The following is a 6000-nucleotide window of genomic DNA, read 5'->3' on the forward strand; positions in this document are numbered from 1 at the left end:
AAAATAGCGGGCCCCACCATATGCATGGTTTTGGGTAGAGCTAGCGGGCCCACCAGACAAGTGTAAAACTGGGGCCCATACAGATGCTATGCTTGAATATAAAATGTTGGGTCCCACCCTATCAAAACAAAACATAAGGTATGAAGTGGTGGGCCCCACCATATGCATGGGTTGGCGATAGATGGTGGGACCCATGGTGGGAGCCGTCATAAAATCATGAGGTGTGAAGTGGTGGCCCCCGCCACCCAATCAAAAGCTGAGGTATGAAATGTTGGGTCTACCCTATGCATGATTTCCGTGGAGTTGGTGGGCTCCACCCTGTGAAAACATGGTGTAAAGTGGTGGTACGCATCTTAATGCATGTGTGTGGGTGGCAATTGTGACCACTCAACAAAATATGAGGTGTAAAATGGTGGGCCATACTCAATGCATGGTTTGTGGGGAGATGGTGGCCCATCCCATTGTAAAACGGTAGGCTCCATCCATGCTGCATGAGTTGTAAATTCAATTGAACGGCATAGAGAGAAATGGGGCCGGTGTGTGTTGTTAAAGTATAAAAGATTAAATAAGTCTTCTCTAGCAACTTAAGCTTTTGGAGTAACTGGTCGTTTAACATGCTAACTCAAAAGAGGGGGCAACATGTGTGCCTAGTGTAGGCCAACCCTAAAAAGAGGCACCACACATTAAGAGGAGTGTTAAAGTATAAAAGATTAAAGAACACTTTCTCCAACAGCTTAGGCTTTTGGAGTAAATGGTAGTTTAACATGTGTGTGTGTTTGAGAGAGGAGATGTTTTCTCTCTCAATTTGTCTGCTGTAAAAAAACTAATTAATAGGGGTATATTCCACACAAGCTGCAACCAAGAATTAAAATGATATGGCTAAACGGGCTTAGTAGGCACAAAACCAAATTAGTAGCGGCGACGTGAGTGGCAAAACCTAAATTAATAGCCGGAACTTGATTTTGAAGGGAGAAAACTTTTTCCAAAAAAAGTTTTTTTTTGGAAGAGACGAGTGACACATGGAAAGAAACATGCTTAGTATATATTATAGATAGAGAGATTTGGATAATTTTATGAGTAAAAAAAATCTACCATGAGTAATTTCGTCATAAATAGATGACGAGAGGCAGATTTGCGAAATTCACTCCAACTTGATGACTATTTAAAAATTGACAAACTAGAAGACTGCTTTTGCAAATAAGGCAAGGAAGACTTTTTTGGCAAAACCACTCAAAGCTTTTCACGATTTACACAATGAAATGGCCCCGACAATTGCATGTGCGACCTCTTCGTGTTGGTTTTCCTATTCTAGTTAGTTTGAAACGTCATTTGTCGCTTCCTTAAATTAAAGGCAAATTTCTATCCTACAAGATTTTCCTTTTTCGTATGACAGGTATACTTGGATTGAACCTCCGACCTCAAGATTGAAGAACAGAGCCTTGACTCATTGAGCTAGAGGCTCATGCTCTGTTCAATTTGGATTTTGAGTCTAAAACTGATTATGAGATTCACAATTACATTTAATTTTTAGCCTAATAATCAAGTTTGGACTCTAAATCAATTCTAAAAATCCAAAATGAACAAGCCAAGGAAGAAGTGGAGAATTGTGGTAAGTAAACTTTGTAGAATAGTGGTAGGAAGCATGGTTTTGAATTTCGACCTAAATCCATAATTTCGGGTTTCGGCTGAGACCGAAACCGAAATCGAGTATGCCCGAAACGTTAAAAATTTCGATCGAAAATTCGTAATATCAAAATTTCGTTTTTCCCACCCAAAAAATCTCGATTTTGGCCATTACTTAATATTTTTCCGAAATTTTGGCCAGAAATAATGAAATTTTGGTAATTTCAGCCTAAATTTTGTATGAGATAAAATATTATTTTAATTGATTTTGTCAGATTTCGACCGAAATTTCAGTTTTGGTGAGGAGTGAAACTCACTCCGAAACCGAAATTTGAAACCATGGTAGAAAGTATCATTACTAATATAAAGAGAGAGGGAGAGGGTAGAGAGAGAAAAATAGAAGACATCATTCCCAAGAAATCCAAGCAAAATTTGACCTTTTTGTGGTTTTTGGTTTGGATTATAGGGAGGAGAAAAGGGTGACACATTAGCAAACACGCAATGATTAACCAGTAGACATCCCTGGCAGTTTTCAGGGAATTCACTACAAAGGCACCCGTTTGTCAAGTGAAACCCCTAATCCATCAGGATTTTGTGAAACCAAATAGAGGGTAAGATATATAGGCACTTTTAATGAGAAATTTAGCTAAAAATGCACACACAATAACTGTAGCGCCCATGCCTATTTAGCTTAACCACTACTTTTCCCGTCTAGGACCTTAATTCCCTCCATGTGGGGTATTTCCCCCATTTCCTTTTGCTACGCTATATTTCACAGAATTTAAGGACGGAATCACCAAGTTTCTAGTCTTCTTTGAAAATTAAAGCTGCTTAAATATCTGTAACGCACAGGATTTATTACCCATGACGCAATGCCTTTTTTCTTCACTGAACTTTAGATTTTACCATATTATCGTTCACAACTCATCCCAATTTTCTTATTCTCTTTAAAGTGATCATTAATCTTGCCCTCACTAACTAGAATATCGTTAAACTCACTTGAGGTGGTTTGCCTTATGTTGTTATTACATATAAGGGTGTATGTTTTATAGTTTTCTTTTGCAATGGAGTTTAACAAAGTCACAGTCATTATGTTGGATTTTTATTAAGTTTTGTAAGTATTGCAGAAACAAAAATTTGTATAAATAAATTAATATATCATATTAACAAACTTTTGCTCTTAAAATACGAATAGGCTATGGTCCGATGTGAGGCTTGCGTAGGCATGGGACCAGCTAGGTAGGACCCAGTCCGGTACAAGACATTTAAAAGGCTTAACCTAGACGGCAAGAATTGACCCGGACCTGCTGGTTGACCCGGCCCGCCCGTAATTTTCGGGTCCGGGTCAACATTTTGTGACCCATTTCTAAGTTGACCCGTGGGTGAACCCGGTCCGTCAAAACTGGGCGGGTCCGGGTGGACTCGCGGTTGCCCGTAGAAGTGAAATAAAGTAGTTTTCCGGTAACTGTCATATTTCTAAACCTGTTCTTTGTAGTTTTTTCCGTAATTTTTCTACTTTAGAGCATTTTTTTCATAATTGACCTCCAAAACTTTAGTACGTTATGATTATTTTTGCTAGCTTCTTTCGGTACTTATTATTGCTAGCCACCTTTCCAGAAATAGTATTTCCGTGCAGTTTTCACCACGTCTAATAAGACAAATCTCTCAACACACACAATTGCAAATGATGGGCGAGACTACCTTTGGAGAAGGTGGCTAGCAAACACCTATCAAAACAAAAACAAAAAAAAACAAAAATTTACGAAAAACACGGGTGACCCGCGGGTCGACCCGGCCCCATACGGGCAGGATCAAACCCGGCCCGCCCGTTTGCCAGGTCTAGCTTAACCTAACACAATGAATCCCTAAGTTTTTCTCTTATTGGTTAGGTATCTAACATTTAGTATCAGAACAACCACCACAGCACATATTCGAGTCGCGGATGAGGCCACGTGTGGAGAAGACGACCTAAAAAAGTAAACTTGGTAAAAAAACAAGAGTGAAATCCATCCAAGTGAAAGTTACCATAGAGTGGGCTGCCTCGGAAGGGGCTAATTGGTAAAAAAAGGCCAAAGGTGAAAGCCACCACATTATGGGCCACTGAGGATAGAAGATCCAAAACTAGAATATTACGATCCTAAGGCTTCGTTTGGATGTCAATTGCAAGGGAGACTTAAGCAATCACCGAGCAAAATAATGCACTTTTTGGCATTTGTTTGCCAATTTAGCATCACAACCCATGAAGACTACCAGACAAGAATCACAGCTAATTATTGCTTGTCTAGTGATGTGGCACCCATAAGCTCTCAATATACCCACCATGCCGCATTTCTGCAAAATGGTAAAATTCTCCAAGAAGAATTTTGTTTTTTTCTCTTTTTCTATCTTTCTCCCTCTCTACCTTCTCTCTCTCTTCTGTCTCGATATATTGGTAATGACACCCTGTAGCTCTTTTTCTTTAACCTGCAGGTTTAATCTCCGCTTGGTTGCCGTCTTTTGAAGTGGTTTGAAATCCACATGCAGATCAAACCAAGATCTTCGTCAGAATAATTTCTGATGAAGACTTTTGTAGAGTCGCCGCTTAGGAATTGCCCTTCAATTAACTCTTTTTAAGGCTTTGGCTTCGCCGAGATTCTAGGATGTACTAAGTTACACGAGTGTAAGGTGTTAGCCACCACTTACGCCCAGGAAAACCTGGTCTTTAGAATCAGATCTTGTGAAAGTTACAAAGATTTCACTAGCTTAGTTCTTTATTCTAAAATTTCTCACGAAATTATGTATATTCGATAATTTCGTAAAAAATAATCACAATTCCGTATGAGATCCCAATTTGAATTAAATTTTGAAAAAGTAATGACTTTTCGTACGTTTTTGAAATTATTTTCGTACAAATAATTTCATACAAAAATAAGTTGGAAATTTGTACGAAATTCCAGTTCTCAAAAAATTCCTGTTTAATTCTCTGAATTTTTCGAGATTCAAACTTTAGTGATATTAAAGGAGTTATTAGAAACCTAATTCTAACGATTTTCCTACTGAATCTCTTTAGATTTCAAATGATATCAAATTCGTTTGGAACAATTTGAAAATTATGGAAGAATTCTCCACAATAGACAAATTCTCATTGAATTTCCATAGGATTTGAATTCTAAGACCTTATTCTTAAAGTCCTAACCTAGATCTAACACATTTGAGGTGAAAATCTACCTTCGCCTAGATCTAGATGATTTTAACTATGAAACTCAAATGAAATGAAATTTAAACCTATTTTGTAGTTGAAATAGTTGGAGATGAACGATGAAATCGACGAAGATTTAACAAGAACGTAGTCGGCGCTCCGATTCCTCAATCAATCTTCGCGGATAATTCAATGAAGGATTCGAGAATGGAGATTGGACAAGGCCTTTAGAACCTTAGTGTCCTTCGAAATTCTTCTGGCGAATTCTCTGGTCAGATTCCCGCCGAGCTTTGGCAAGTGTTTCATTTTTGAAAATTTTGGAGGAAAAATTTGGAGGGACAGGTAACTCCAAAATTCTAACCTTTTGGCCAACCAACCAAAAGTTTTTTAAAGTATAGAGCTAGGGCCTATTTATAGGCATAAATGGGAGGAAAAATTCTCGCACAAACTTCAAAAAGTGGTTACATATCTGATTTTCGTATGATCTAAATTTCGTATATGGATTTCGTATGTTTTGAGAACATACGAATGTGAATTTCATACAAAGTCAAATTTCATCAAACTTCTAGAACTTCGTACATATTTAAATGCACGAAAATAAATTCGTACGTATTTAAACATACGAAATCAATTTCGTACACACTTGTAAATATACGAAAATTCAATAAACGGTTCGATTGAGCTCAGAAACTGGCTAATTTTCTGCTGCTTTGCTAGTTTTTGAGCTCAATCTAAGGGATCTCACTTATGCAAGCTCAGGGCTATGGTTGCAAACTGAATGGGTCAGACTTCATGCCGGATTTGAATGATATTTAAGATCAAGCAAAGGTTTTTGTGCAGAAATTTTTCCCACTCTTTATATTTACAATAGATCATAGTTCTATTTTCAGAAAAACACCAGCCAAAACTCTCCGGTCCTTGTGCCGAAGACACTTTACCACAATGGTAAGTATAAATCTCCTAACATGGATTCATCATTGGAATCATTATCACGCTACAAAACTATTATCAATCTGAACTTGAAAAATTTGGGTGTACGTACGATATTGGCAACCAAACATTACTTATCACTATTCTACTAGGTAAATCCTCGCTAGATCGAACATTACAAAAGTTTATCTCCTCCCTATTGAGTACTTATATATACCACTAATCTACATGGTAACCATCTACATGGTTGTGAAAACAAAAGTAGGAGC

The sequence above is a fragment of the Tasmannia lanceolata genome, unplaced genomic scaffold (genome assembly GCF_043159265.1).
Source record: "Tasmannia lanceolata isolate RefF3 unplaced genomic scaffold, GAP_Taslan_0.1 ptg000044l, whole genome shotgun sequence".
NCBI classification, from domain to species: Eukaryota; Viridiplantae; Streptophyta; class Magnoliopsida; order Canellales; family Winteraceae; genus Tasmannia; species Tasmannia lanceolata.